A 15,718-nucleotide genomic window follows, 5' to 3' on the forward strand; every position below is an offset into this window, starting at 1 on the left:
AACTTGAACTTCTGATCCTCCTGCCTCTACCTCCCAAGTGCTGGGATTACAGCTTCCTTCCTTTCTCTCTTTTTTTTTGGTGCTGGGGATTGAACCTAGGACCTGGTGGAGGCAAGTGCTCTACCACTGAGCTACGTTCAGCCTCTCAAGTTCTTTCTTCTGCCATATTTCAAGTTTATGTCTTGATTAGAAAGTGTAAGACCCTGGGTTTGCTCTCCAGCATGAAACAGAAAAGCAAAGAAGACAGGAGCGGGCAGAGGAGGAGAGGAGGAGGGGGAGGAGGCGGGGAGGAGGAAGAGGAGGAGGAGGGAAGAAAAGAGTTTGGAAGAATTCCAGAACTCCCGTAAACGCTTTATCCAGATTTTCCAATCTTACCTAATAATTATTTTGATAATAATCTTTACTTGAGGGCTGGAGAGATGGCTCAATGGTTAAGAGCACTGACTGTTCTTACAGAGGATTGAGGTTCGATTCCCAGCACCCACATGGCTGCTAACAACTGTCCATAATTCCAGTTCTGGGGGATCTGACACCCTCTTCTGATCTCTGCAGGCATTGCACAACATGGGTGCATTTACATGCATGCAGTCAATACACTCATACACATAAAATAAAAAAAATAAAATATTTTAAAAAATCTTTACTTGCTTCATTATTATCTACATTTACGTAAAGATTGACACTGACTTATTTCTGAATCACCAGGAGAGTCATGGAGACGTTTTGTCCTCTAGTCCTTAATGATTGGGTGTGAATTTCTTAAGACCAAAGATCTCTGTCATAGGCACAGCAAGACTATCAAAGTTAAGAAACTTGACATTAAGATATCACTGTTGGCCAAGGATGGAGTTCAGCAGTGGAACACTTGCTTCGAGTAGAGAAATCCTGGGTTAGATCCTCCGCAGGATACTCATCTGACTGTGGAGGCATGTCCGCAGTTACCTGAAGTCCCAGGTGCTCAGGAAGCTGAGGCAAGAGGACCGCTCGAGCCTAGGAATTTGAGACCAGCCTGGGCAACATATCAAAACCCTGTCTCCAGAACTTGACATTAAGATATCACTGTTGGCCAAGGATGGAGCTCAGCAGTGGAGCACTTACTTCGAGTAGAGAAATCCTGGGTTAGACCCTCAGCAGGATACTCATCTTTCGAGTAGAGAAATCCTGGGTTAGACCCTCAGCAGGATACTCATCTGACTGTGGAGGCATGTCTGCAGTTGCCTGAAGTCCCAGGTGCTCAGGAAGCTGAGGCAAGAGGACCGCTTGAGCCTAGGAATTTGAGACCAGCCTGGGCAACATATCAAAACCCTGTCTCCAAATAAATAAGTAAATAATAAAATGTTGCTTTTGTCTTATCCAAGGTCCATAATTGGCTGTCATGTCCTCTGAAGATACCAGAACACTGAACCTTTCCTTGTCTTTTATGAGCTTGGTGCTATGTTTTTTTGGAGGGGATACCCTTCAGCAGGGATTTGTCAGATATTTCCTGGTGACTAGATGCAAGTGACCCCTCCTCCCTGGGTGGCACAGGAAAAAGATGGTGTCTATCCTCACGCACCACCTGTTGAGTGCCACCTTTGAGCCTTCAGCCAAGGCTTTTGAACTCAGAGCACCCCACCTGGGCTGACCCCTGCTTTTAAAAGTTTGTACTTCCTATTGGCACCTGGATTAAAGTTACGAAGTAATTAAAGTTATTTTTCTGCACTGGCGTTGGAAGGCAGGGCTTTACATATTTGAGGTTAGCACTCTATCACTGAGCTACATACTCCGAGCCCCAAGGCATTTCTTTTTTCTATTCCAGGAAATGCTTCAAAGTAAGATGGATGGATAAGGAATTTGTTTTGGGGGCTGCATGATCCCTAAGAGTAGTGGCACATGCCTGTAATTCCAGCACCTGGGAGATAGAAGCAGGAGAATCAGAAGCTGAAGATCATCCTTGGCTATGTAGTGAGTTTGAGGCCAGCCCCAAGACATCGTTTATTCATCCCAGGAAATGCTCTGCAGTAAAGTAAATGGATAAGATAGGATGGATAAGTACTTGACTGTGTTGTTGGAGTCGTAGGTCGGGTACTAGAGTGCTTGCCTGGATCCCCAGCACCACACAATTCCAGCACTTAGGAGATGGAGTCAGGAGGATCATCCTCAAGATCAAGGTCAGGTGAGTTCTAGGCCAGCCTGGGCTACATGGGACCCTAGGAAAAGTACTTGTTTTACTTTCCTGAGGTGAAGTGCTCTTCTGAAGGAGTGAACCCTGAAGCTTTCGACTCCCTTTAGCTCAGGTCGACAGTCCTGTATTAATTATTTTTCTGTAGCTGTGATAAAATACCCTGACCCAAAGCAACTCAGAGGAGAAAAGGTTTTATTTTGGCTTAGGTTCCAGAGCGAGAGTCCATAATGGCAGGGAAGGCATGGGCAGGAGCAGGAGGCTGGAAGGTCACATCCCATCCACACACAGGAAACAGACAGAGAGAACAGGAAGTGAGATGAGGCTATAAATTCTCAAAGCACACCCCCAGTGATATCCTTCCTCTAGCAGCTCCACTTCCTAAACCGAAACGTTACTGAACAGCGCCACAACCCGGGAACCAGACACATGAGTGTATTGAGGAGACTTCGCATTCAAACCACCACAGGTCTCCTCTGGGGCATTCTGTGTGTACCCGTCATCTGAACACTGCTGCTCTGTCGCCATGCTAGGCTGTTTCTCCTTCTAGGATTAGCACTGCCTCACCCACCCTGTGACTATTATAGGATGGAGCCCAACGCATTCCCAGTTATGACAGCTCCCTGCCTCCCATCTTCACATCCAGGAGCTCATCCTACTGATATATCCCTATGCATCATTATCAAGTATATGTTCCATATAGTATAACACAACACCCTCTGTAAACACTTGCTTGTGTTTTCCCTCAGCCCTCTGGTGGAAGGTCTTCGTCATAGAGGATTCCAGCCCAGCTTGGTACATGGCTTGAATCAGTGGTTTGTGATATACAGTCAGCCAGTCGGGCTAAGAAAAAAACATAACTGACAGGTGATGGTTGAATTCTGGGGTGCTAAGCGAGGCCTGTGGGCACCTGTCCCTACCTCGGTACATTTCCCCATCTCCCTCTGCATGAATTTTCTTGCTTCTGTGACAACACACCTGACACAAGCAAGTCAAGAAGGAAGGGTTTATTGTGACTCACCGTTTAAGGTACAATCCGTCATGGCAGGGAAGGAATGCCAGAAGGAGAGTGAGGCAGCCGGTCACATGACATCTGCAGTCGTGAAGCCGAGAGAGATGAAGGCTGGTGCTCAGCTCGCTTTCTCCTTTTTGTTCACCCAGCCCCTGGAACGGTGACACCCACAGTTAGAATGGATCTTCCTACCCAATCGAGTCAATTTAGAAACCTCCTCACAGACATGCCCAGGGAGTTGTCTCCAAGGTGATTCTAGACCATTCAAGTTGATAAACAATATAACCATCCCACCTTACAAAATGGCCAGTGAGTGTGGTAGTTCCTCGTTAGCTCAAAGGCTTGATCCCTTTGGGACTGCAGGTTTCCTGAGGGAAGAGTGCACCTGTCCTTAGTGTGGTTAGTTTTTCAGACCTTGACAGAATGGAGTCTTAGCCTGTTTTGTGTTGCTATAAGAGCCTATCCGAGCTTCGGAAATTTACAGAGAAAATAAATGGATTTCCCACAGTTCTGAAGGCTGAAAAGTCCAGGACTGAGGGGCAATATTCAGTATAGATATGACTACCCTGGAAGGAGAAGAGGTCGTCTAAAGAGAGGCCCTTGCATGTGTCCTTCCCTCTGGCTGTCAGGTGATTGAAATAATGGACCCCCATGAGTTAGGATTTTCCCAAGAATCCAATGTTGGGTAAAGCAAAAGGCTGAGGCCTTTGTGCCAACCAGAGGAGGGACTTGCTTCCTGGAAGAGCTCTCACAGTTGTGGCAACTTGTCAGACTATCTTGCAGGACAGATTTCAGCTGAGAGAATAGCATTCTAGTGATGGGTGGGACCACACTTTGACCAGGACTGCTTAGCTATACATACCTTTAGTCCTCTGTTTAAATATAAACCTTACGGGCTGGAAAGATTGCTCCATAGTTAAGAGCACTGGTTGCTCTTGCAAAAGACATGGGTTCAGTTCCCAGCACTTACATGGGCTAGTAACTGTCTTTAACTCCAAGTCCAGGGAATCCAATGCCCACTTCTGACCTTTGAGGTCATTGCATACATGTGGTGTGCTTATATACATACCCACAAAACACTCATACACATAAAATAAAAGATAAATAAATACATACATACATATATACACCTAAACCTTGTTTATTTCCTGAAGACAGACTTAGGGTTCACAGAACCCCTTTACTTGATCTTCTTCACAATGTGGCCACATTGAACAAATTTCCTCTCTCAGCTCTTCATTTGTTTCTTTATTAGGAATGTACTGGGGTGTTTGGGGGACCAGCCTAGCCTACTGGGGGTGCTGGACTGAGGCTTTCACCCTAACAACATGGTAGAAGGAATCACACAGCAAGAGCAGGAGGAAGCAAAGCAAACGCAGGTCTCTCTTCTCATAAAGGCACTAATTCCATCACAGGGGTGGCACCCTTTTGACCTCATCGAATCCTAATCGTCTTTAAGATGCCGTCTCCAAATCCCAGCCACAGATGAAATCTGGGAATCAAGTTTCCAACATACGAAATTTAAGGGGTGCATGAAGTGTGGCAGGTGGGCAGTTGTCTTTCCTGAGAGGAGGTTTCAGTAAGGTGTCAGTTGCTCTGTTTTCTGAGGTAACTCTTGGTCAAGCAGGGCCTGTTGGCTGTGACATCTGCCAGGTTTAGAACCAGCCAGTCGTTCTCTGATGGCCACACCTGATGTGTGTTGAACCCCTCAACCAGTACCACTCTTACTTCCTCACTCTGGGGGTTACGGTTGAATTTTATTTCTTTGGGGGTAGGGGGTAGGTGGGAGGGTGGCAGGGTCTTATGTAGCCCAGGCTGGTCTGGAACTATGTGGCCAAGGCTAACTTTGAACTCATGATCCTCTTTCCTTCACCTCCCAAGTGTTGGGATGACAGGTGCTCAACACCCAGTTTTACGTGGTGCTGGGAACTGAACCCAGGGCTTTGTGCATGTTAGGCAAGCACTCTACCATTTTAGTTATTCCCTCAGTCCCAGGGCTGAGTCTTTATGAACTGTGTCTTTGGCGACTGAGGTGGGTCCCTGTGACTGTCACAGGAGAAGTGTCATGCGAAGTCTCTCTCTGGCCTATTAATACTCCCCCTTGATATCTGCTTGGAAGGATAAAGAAATGGCTCAGTCCAGATCAACAGGCCCCTGTGTTCCTTAGCCTCTGGGGAGCCCTTGACCCTTGAGGTGGGATGTAGTCATGTGTACAGCTTGGGCTTCACACCAGCTGCTCAGTGTCTTTGAGGAGAAACTGGGGCATCCCGTCTTAAAGACTCTAGGTCTCATGTTGGCCTCTCTCTGCCCCAAAGAAAAGGAAGGGCTCCCTCAGCTGCAGGTAATGTCATAGCAACTCACTGCTTGTTTACAAGGGGGCTTCTGGGAGATACGATTCGAGTGAGTTAGCTGTTTTCTTTATCAGATACAGGGAGTCTGGTCAAACACTCATTATCAGGACTAAGGTCAGCATATACTTCACAATCATGGAATGTGTGCAGAGCGTCCTCTGCTCCAGGGACATGGCAGGGAGCAAGACTCTCCAGTCCCTGTTTCTGAGTCTCTTACATGCCAAAAAGGAGATGGACTATAGGGTCAGAAATAGAAGAAGGAGCATTGACCTTGAGGGGACACACAAACGGGGAAGGTCGAGAGCACCTGTTTTCAGAGTGTCAGCTAACCTGTGTTAGCTCTCGGTTGTATATTGGACTTCCCCTCTCCCTGCTGCACCTCTCCCCTGTATAGAAACTCAGATCTGGAAACACATCTTAAACCTAGGCTGGAACATTGCCCCATGCATGCAGATCCTGCTAGGGGTGCCTAAAGGCCAGTTTGAAATATTGGTGTATGTTGTTTTTTAGAAATGGGTTGCATGTGTCCCCAAAGATTACTCTGTTGAAAAGTAGTCTCCTCTGTGAGGTGTTAAGAGGAAAAACACTTAACCTGCTTGTCATTTAGAGGTGGAACCTTCAGGAAGCAATTCAGACGAGTCAAGATGGAGTCCTATGATGGAATTGTGCTTTTATAACAAGGAGAGCCCAGCATATATTACATGTGGGGCACACCACACACACACACACACACACACACACACACACACACTTGCAGGTACTCACATACATGTATGCACATGCACATCAGCACACATCTGCTTCCAGGTCATGTATCACCTTGGGACTTTGCCATTATAAAGGCTGTCACAAGATGCATCCCTCAACCTTGGACCTCTGGGACTATAAGCCAAACTTTCCTTAAAACTTACCCAGTCTGAGGTATTGTGTGTTATTGGCATGGAAAACACAGGAACATAGGATCTCTAACAGCCTTCCTTAAGAAAGCACCATCCACTGTGGCAGAGTCAGAGTCAGATTATTTTTTTTTGCAGGTGGATATCTCTGCTAAGTGAGAAATCCAGTTTTGAATCAGGGACTTTTAGCCCAGGCTGGGTGTCCCAGACAGCTTTGTTAACTTGACACAGCATAAAATTGAAAGCCTTGATTGAGGGATTTCCTGGATCAGATTGGCCCATGGGCACATCTGTGGGGGATTGATTTAGAAGGGCTCAGCCCACTGCGGGCAGCATCATACCTACGCAGGTGGTCTTGAACTGTATAAGCTGTACAAGCATGAGCCTGTGAGCGAGTAGGTAAGCAGCATTCCTCCATGGCTTCTGTTTTGAGTTCCTGCTTGAAGTTTCTGCCCTGACTTCCCTTAATGCTGGACTGTGACCTAGAAGATAAGGTAAACACTTTCCTGACCTAAAGTTGATCAGAGTAGTCTACCATAACAGCAGAATGAAACCAGAACTCTGGGTGACATTGGGTTATTCTGAATGCAGATGGTGTGAGTACAATTTTAATTTCGTGTTTCGGCCTTTTCTATGGAAGAGGCTCTGGACTCTGACAGTTGCTTTGGGAGGACAAAGCTTAGGTGGTAACAAGAGGCAGGAAGCTGGAGGAACCTGGTTCCAAAAGGAACGAGCTCACAGTGGCATCTGCTGGACTCATCTATCCACCAAACATTCAAGGACAGGTGGTAACAAGCTGTGGTAACGGGAAATGAAGGCGGACTCTGACAAGAGCAAAGTCTGATCTGGTCAATCCACTTAACAAAGAGGACTGGCTTTGCCCTGAGAAGATTTCCTACTGATTCACTGATGGGAATTTGTAGCTCTGTGGGCTTTTGGGAAAATAAATTTAAAGTATGTGAGAAGGTAGAATCAATTTATTCAAGTGCATAGATTTTTTTGAAATGTTTTATTCTTCCAACTTAAGAAAGTATATCCAGCTGGATGTGGTGGTACACGCTTTTAGTCCCAGCACTCAGGAGGCAGAAGCAGGTGAATCTCTGTGAGTTCTAGGCCGGCCTGGTCTCCATAGTGAATCCAGGTCAGCTGTGGCTTCAGAAAAAAAGGCCGAAAAAAAACAAAAGTATATCCAATTAAAATTCTTCTAACTAGAAGGAAATCAATAGCCACGTAATAATCACTGGGAATCCTTTTTGAGTATTCTTTCTTCAGTATTTTTTAACTTTAAAATTTACATTTATGGCCAGACGTGGTGGCACATACCTTTGATCCCAGCACTGGGGAGGCAGAGGCAGGTGGAGCTCTGTGAGTTCGAGACTAGCCTAGTCTACATAGTGAGTTCCAGGCCATCTGGGGCTACAGGGAGACTCTGTCTCAAAAAAAGATCAAAATAAGCTGGGTGTGGTGGTGCACGCCTGTAGTCCTAGCACTTGGGAGGCAGAGGCAGGCAAATCTCTGTGAGTTCAAGGCCAGCTGGGGCTGCATGGAGACCCTGTCTCAAAAAGACCAACATAAATAAATATTCTTATTTATTTATTCATTTAGTGTATGTGTATGTATGTGTACATATGCCACAGCATACTTGTGGAGGTCAGAGGACAATTTGAGGGAATTGATTCTCTCTTTCCACCATGAGGGTCCTAGAGATCCAAACTCAGATTGTCAGGCTTGATGGCAAGAGCCTTTACCCTCTGAGCCATCTTGCCATCCCTGGGTATGATTTCTAGACACTGAAAATGGCCCAATCACTTAGCAACATCTTTCTGAAACCCAATTTTTTCTAGTTCATCTCTGCCCCCAAACAGAAAGAATAGTCTAATGTCATCATTCAATTATCATTTAATGACTTGTTATCACGTAATCTCTGATAAACATTTGTCTTTGGTAAATTTAGTTCAAAGAAGGGGGATAAGATCCCTTCCAATCCAATATTCCTTTTTTTTTTTCCCCTCTCAGTTCTGGGGATTGGGCTTATGCATGTTACTCAACTTCTCTACCGTTGGTCTATATCTCCAGCCTATAACACTTATTTAGTGAGCACATCTCACAAATTAAAAACAAGAGTCTAGCAGTATTGACTCCCATCTTCTAATAATGAGTGATAATCATCCCCATATACACGGAGTAATTGGGGAAGCGTTCTTCTCATTAAATGCCACATTTACAATAACATTTTCCTATATTATTTGTTATTTTATTTTTATTTATGTGTGCCTGCATGCTACATGTGTGCAGTGCCCACAAAGCACAGAAGAGGGCGTTGGACCTCCTGGAGTCGGAGTTACGGACTGCTGTGAGACACCTGAAATGGGTGCTGGAAACCAAACTGGGGCCTCGTAAGTGTTCTTACTGCCGATCCATCTCTCTAGCTCCTGGATTATTTTATTTTTTGAGACAGGGTCTCACGTAGCCAGGGCTGGCCTCAGATTTGATATGTAACAGAGGATGACCTTGAACTCCTGATCCTCCAGCCTCTACATTTGAAGTGCTGGGGATCCAAGCATGTGTCACCACAGCAGATTTGTGTGGTTCTGTGGCTGGAACCCAGGACTTTGCGGATGCTAGTCAAGCACTCTGCCCTCTGAACATTCCAGCCCTAATTCATTAGCAGCAATAGTAGTATATTTTATTTATTAAAATTGTCAATGTTGACCCTCCGGTTCCCTTTCCCATCAGATTGCAACACTGGTCTTAGTGTCGTAAGGAGGGAGAGCATGCTGGAGCTGGCCTCACAGCCTTGTGGTCTGGTATAAGCATGTGGGCTAGATTCAAACGGGGCTGCATTAGAAAGAAAAAAAATAATTGTCAGTGTTTATATTAGTGAGTATCAATTGCATAATAATCATGAATGCATAAAATTTTAGTTTAGGCAATTAGAAATTATTCATTTTGATTTTATACATGTTCTTAAGATATATAATAGCACCATTAATATATGATCTTTCCATTATAAAACATGTAATTAAAAAATTTAATTTATTTGAAAAATTTGTATCGGGGCAGGGTGTGGTGGCACACGCCTGTAGTCCCAGCATTTGGGAGGCAGAGCCAGGCGGATCTTTGTGATTTCAAGGCCAGCCTGGTCTACATAGTGAGTTCCAGGCCAGCTGGGGGTACAAGGAGACCCTGTTTCAAAAAGACCAAAAAAATTGTATTGGGGGCTGGAGAGATGGTTCAGTGCTTAAAAGCACTGGCTGCTCTAGCTGAGGACCTGGGTTCAATTCCCAGCACCCACAAGGTGGCTAACAACCATCCATTAACTCTAGTTTCAGGGGATCTGATGCCTTCTTCTGACCTCTGCTGGCACCAGTGCACTTAAACACTCATACACATAAAATAAGAATTATAAACAAAATATTAAAAATTTTAATTGAGGCTTTTAAATTTTTCATACACTATGATTTGATGGTATTTAGATCCCTTTCCCTATCTGCACCTCCTTTACCGCCCCCTGCCCAATTTAATGATTCTAATAGAGTCTTATTTGCATCCGCAAATATTCTTCAGTGTGGGTCCGTCAACTAGAGTCTAGTTAACCTACCAATAGTCCCATCCTTGTAAGAGACTGTCTCTCCCCCTCCCAGTAGCCATCAGTTGCCAAAAGTTCCTTAGAGTAGGTTAGGATTTCTTACCCACTTCCCCATATCTATGCTGGAATTGTGTCTGGTTTGAGCTTGTATGAGACTTGTGCACGTTGTCACCATTGCTGTGAGTTTGTATGTGTAACTGACTAGCTGTCTGGAAAGTTCTGTTTCCTTGTCGTCATCCACCATCCCTGGCCTTTTTTTTTTTTTTTTTAAATTGGGCTTTTAAAATGTCATACAATATTTCCCACTCACATCCAGAACCCCTCCCCCATCCATGCCTCACCAAACCCTAAGCACTCTGCCATACATGCTGAGTCTTATTCATTCAGGTGTTTGTACCCAAATGTCCTTTAGTGTAAATGCGTCCGCTGGAGTCTAGTCAGCCCATCCAGTGGTCATATGCAAGTCATGCTCACCCTCACCCAGCAGCAACCAATCTCAAATAGTTCTTGGTCTAGTGCTGACTCACCACCTATTTCTCCCCTCCTCCTTGTTTGATTGAGCTGACATGAGTCCTGCATTTGATACCACTACTGCCTCAGGCACACATGAGCAAGCCTCATGAACCAGCCCTGGCTCTTACAATCTTTCTGACTCCTCTTCCGCAATGGTCCCCGAGCCGTGTGTGAATGAGGTTCCATATAGGAGTCCCATCCTACACTCTAGTGTCTTATTCTCCAAAACTTGGCCAGTTGAGGCCTTCTGTGTGTAATACACTCTGATGTACATGATTGCCTCACTGGCGAGAGTTGAGGGGTGCATTAGCCCTCTCTCTACCCCTTATTCCACTGTGTTCCATGAGCCTTGGTTGTAGGGATTTGACTGCAGATGTGTCACCTAGTACTGGGCATCCCCCAGGTGCATGTTCTTTGTGCCTGAGCAGATGTGCACCTCTGCAGTAGCCTCCACCTGTTGCAGAAAGAATCATCTTTGATGACTGATATATGGCATGTTTGTTGCTCTAAGAGAGGTCTCTTCTATCTCACACTGCGTTCCCTTCCAAACAGTTCCTAGGTATAAATATGCAATAATGTTCAGACACTCTCTGTGCATTTCACGTAGGATTTCTAGGGCATCACTTTTCCTCTAGGTTTCCTAGCCCCCCGAGTTTCACACATCTCTACTGTTTTTTCTCCCACTCGGCCTCCCTCCTCCCTCCCTTCCCAGTCACAGTGCCCCACCATTCCCACCCTCCCCCCAATACCTCCTGACTCCGCCATCCTTCTGTTCCCGACTTCCCTCGCTCCCCCACACTATGTCCCTTGTATGTCTCTCCTTCCTCGCCTCCCTGCCAATTACTCATAATTATTCAACCTCCCTCAGGTAGCATCTGTTCCCTGCTATCTCCCTTTCAGGTTGTTTCTTTTCCTTTACTGTCATGGATCCTTTGCCTTTACCTGGCTCCCGGTGTTACTTCAGAATTTATAAACTCACGTATAAAGGATTGGTGCTAAAGTCCACAAATGAGGAAGAACATACATCGCTTGCTTTTCTGTGTTTGTGTTACTTAGTCGAGGGACATTTAGGTTGTTTCCATTTCTTAGCTATTGTGAAGACAGTAGCAGCAAACATGGATATACAGGCATCACTACAGTACAATGAATCCTTTGGGAATATGCCAAGGAGTGGTATCGCTGGATCATATGGTAGGCTCATTTTTAGTTTTTTGAGCGTTCTCCACACTGCTTTCCATAGTGGTTGTACAAGTTTGCATTCCCACCAGCAGTGAATGATCCTCTTTCTCCACATCCTCTCCAGCATTTGTAGTCTTTTGTTCTACGGATCTTGGCCAATTTTGATTTGCATTTCTCTAATTACTAAGGATGTTGAGCACTTTTTAAGGTGCTTAGCCATTTTTATTTCTTCACTTGAGAACTCTCTGTTTAGGTCTATCACCCATCTTTTTATTGGGTTGTTTATCTTCTTCTTTCTTTCTTTTTTGAGTTCTTTGTATATTCTGGATATTAATCCTCTGTCTGAGGGGAATCTGGTGAAGATTTTCTCCCACTCAGTGGGTTTCCTCTTCCCTTCCTTAGTTATTTCTTTTGCTGTACAGAAACTTTGTAATTTAATGAGGTCCCACTTACTGATTGTTGACCCTAGTGCCTGAGCAGCTGGTGTCCGGTTTAGAAAGTCCTTTCCTGTGCCTTGCAGGGTGCTGCCTACATTGTCTTCTAGCAGTGTTCAAGTTTCAGGTTTTATATTGAGGTCTTTGATCCATTTGGAGTTGACTTTTGTGCAGGGTGAAAGATAAGGGTCAAGTTTCATTTTTCTGCAGGTGGAGATCCAGTTTTGCCAGCACCACTTGTTGAAGATGCTGTCTTTCCTCCACTAGGTGTTTTTAGCACCTTTGTCGAATATCAGGTGGCTGAAATTATATGAACTGATGTTTGGGTCTTCTATTGTATTCCATTGATCTACGTGTCTATTTTTGTACCAGTACCATGCTGTTTTTATGACTATAGCTCTGAAATATAATCTGAGCTCTGATATGATGATTCCCCCCAGCATTGTTCTTTTTGCCCAAGATTATTTTGGCTGTCTGAGGTCTTTTGTGATTCTATATGAATTTTAAGATGATTTTGTCAAGCTCTGTAAAGAATTTCATGGGTATTTTGATTGGGACTGCATTGAAATTGCTTTTGGTAAAACAGCCATTTTCACAATATTGATTCTACCAATCCATGAGCACAGTGGGTCTTTCCATCTCCTAGTATCTTCCTCTGTATCTTTCTTTAGAGTTTTGAAATTTTTATTGTTGAGCTTTTTTTGTTTTTGTTTTTGAGACAGGGTCTCTCTGTAGCCCCAGCTGGCCTGGAACTCGCTTTGTAGACCAGGCTGGCCTTGAACTCACAGAGATCCGCCTGCCTCTGCCTCCCAAGTGCTGGGATTAAAGGCATGTGCCACCACGCCTGGCTCCTTTTAGAACTTTTAACATGAATGTATGTTGGATTTTATCAAATGCTTTTTCTGCATCTATTGAGATGACCATGTGGTTTTTGTCTCTAAGTCCATTTATATGTTTTATTACATTTATTGACTTATGAATGTTAGACCATCCCTGCATCTCTGGGATAAAGCTGACTTGATCACGGTGGCTGATCTTTTTGATGTGTGTCTGTATGTGGTTTGCAAGTATTTTGTTGAGGTATCTTTGCATTTATGTTCATTAAAGATATGGATCTATAGTTTTTTTTTGTTGTTGTTATATCTTTACTTGGTTTTGGTAGTAGAATGATACTGGCTTCATAGAAGGAGTTTGGGAGTTCTCTGTTTCTATCTTTTTGAATAATTTAAGCAATATTGGGTAAATTAAACTAAGCAGTATTTTTTGGAATGTCTGGTAGAATTCTGCTGTGAATCCGTCTGGGCCTGGGCTTTTTTCAGTGGGGAGGTTTTGTATTACTGTTTCAATTTCCTTATTTGTTGTAGGTCTGTTTAGGATGTTGATCTTCTCTTGATTTAACTTTGGTGGTGGCCATAATTTTAGGAATTCATTCATTTCTTTTAGATTTTCAAATTTAACGATGTATAGATTTTTAAAAGTCTATATTCCTTTACAGTATTTTAGATTTTTTTGGTGTCTGTTGTGATGGTTCCCTTTTGATCTCTGATTTTTTTAATTTGGATTTGCTCTTTCTTTTGGTTAACTGGGCTAAGAGTTTGTCTATCTTGTTTAACCTTTCAAAGAACAAGCTCTTAGATTCATTAATTTTTTATATTACTTTCTTTGTTTCTATTTCATTAATTTCTGCTCTGTTGTTATTTCTTTTCATCTACTAGGTTTGGGGTTGGCTTCTCTTAGCCTTTCCAGAGTCTTGAGTTATACTGTCAAGTCGTTTACATGGGCTCTTTCTGATTTTTTAATGTAGGCACTAAGAGCTATAAACTTCCCTCTTAGGACTGCTTTTAGGGTGTCCCAGAGGTTTTGCTGTGTTGTGCTCTCATTTTCATTTTATTCCAGGAATACTTTCATTTCTTTCTTGATTTCTTCTTTGACCCATTTGTGATTCAGGAGTGTGTTGTTTAATCTCCACGAGTTCATGTATTTATTAGAGCTGCTTTTGCTGTTGATTATAAGCTTTATTGCACTGTGGTCTGATAGAAGGCATGGAATTATTTCAATTTTTTTTGTATTTGTTAAGATTTATTTTGTGCCCCAGAATGTGGTCAATTTTAGAATAAGTTGCATGAGCTGCTGAGTAGAAAGTGTATTCTTTAGTGGTTGGGTGGAATATTCTGTATATATCTGTTAGGTCCATTTCATATAGTATGTTATTTCTCATGACTGTAATATCTTCTTGGTCAATTGTTCATTTGATTAGAATGAAGTAACCCTCCTTATCTCTTCTGATGAGTTTTAATTTGAAGTCTATTTTGTCAGATATTAAAATTGCAACACCTGCTTGCTTTTTAGGGCCATTTGCTTGGAATATTTTTTTTCCATCCTTGCATGCTAGATAGTGTCTATCCTTGGAAGTGAGATGAGTTTGTTGAAGACAACAAAAAGGTGGGTTTTCTTTCTTGATCCATTGCGCCAGCCTGTGTCTTTTGACAGGGGAGCTGACGCCATTGATATTTACTGTTATTATTGAAAGGTGAGAATTGTGTGCTGTCATTTTAATATCTTTGTGTTTGTGGCCCTGTTTTGTGTTTCCGTTGTTATACTTTTCTTTATGTTCTTTTGTGTGTGTGTGTGTGTGTGTGTGTGTGTGTGTGAGAGAGAATTTTTGTCTTTTTGAGACAGGGTCTCCTTGTAGCCCCAGCAGCTGTCCTGGAACTCACTATGTAGACCAGGCTCGCCTCAAACTCACAAAGATCCGCCTGCCTCTGCCTCCCAAGTGCTGGGATTAAAGGCGTGCACCACCACGCCTGGCTATATTCTTTCTGTAGCCTCTTGGGCGTACTCATTCCTTTCCTCAGTCCTTTGTATTGCTTCAAGTATTCTCTGTTGTGCTGGTTTGGAAGACATGAATTCTTTCAGCCTATTTATGTCATGGAAAATTTTCTGTTCCCCCTTGATCTTGATACATAGTTTTGCTGGATAAAGTATTCGGGTTGGCATCCATGGTTGTTTCGAGCTGGGAATACTTTTTTCCAGGCTCTTCTGGCTTTCATAGTTTGCATTGAAAACAGCTGTGATTCTAATGGTTTTCCTTTACATGTAACTTGTTGTTTTTCTCTAGCAGCTTTCGGTACCCTCTCTTTGTTCTGTACATTTAATGTTTTTACTATGATACGTCATGGGGACTTTCTGTTCTGATCATGTCTTAATGGTGTTCTCTGTACTTCTTGAATCTCTATAGGTATATTGTTCCTTAATTTAGGGAAGCTTTCTTCTATAATCCTATTGAAGATCTGTTCAGTGCCATTGGTTTGATCATCTCCTTCCTGTTTGCCTATAATACGTAGATTTGGTCATTTCATGTTGTCCCACGTTTCCTGAGCATTCCATTCCTGTGTTTTTTTGAATTTTGCATAGTCTTTGCTTAGGAGTCCAGGTCTCCAACTTTATCCTCCAGTCTTGATATTGTTTTCCATTTCATTCATTCTGCTTGTGAGACTTTCTCCTTTTGTTTCTGCTTTTTTAAATTGTGTCTTTCAGTCCTGTGTTCATTTCCATTTTGGGTTTTCTTCACTATTTCTAGTGA

At 43.4% G+C, this 15,718-nt stretch overlaps 1 non-coding gene across 1 annotated transcript; it reads left to right on the top strand.

Moving 5' to 3' along the window:
- Positions 1–9,131: 9,131 nt before the first annotated feature.
- Positions 9,132–9,258, top strand: LOC115068110. The gene has a single exon (XR_003847485.1). It is a non-coding gene; the product is annotated as a small nucleolar RNA SNORA61 (small nucleolar RNA).
- Positions 9,259–15,718: the final 6,460 nt, after the last annotated feature.

This window comes from Nannospalax galili, unplaced genomic scaffold, assembly GCF_000622305.1.
Source record: "Nannospalax galili isolate Female #2095 unplaced genomic scaffold, S.galili_v1.0 scaffold1028, whole genome shotgun sequence".
NCBI lineage: Eukaryota > Metazoa > Chordata > Mammalia > Rodentia > Spalacidae > Nannospalax > Nannospalax galili.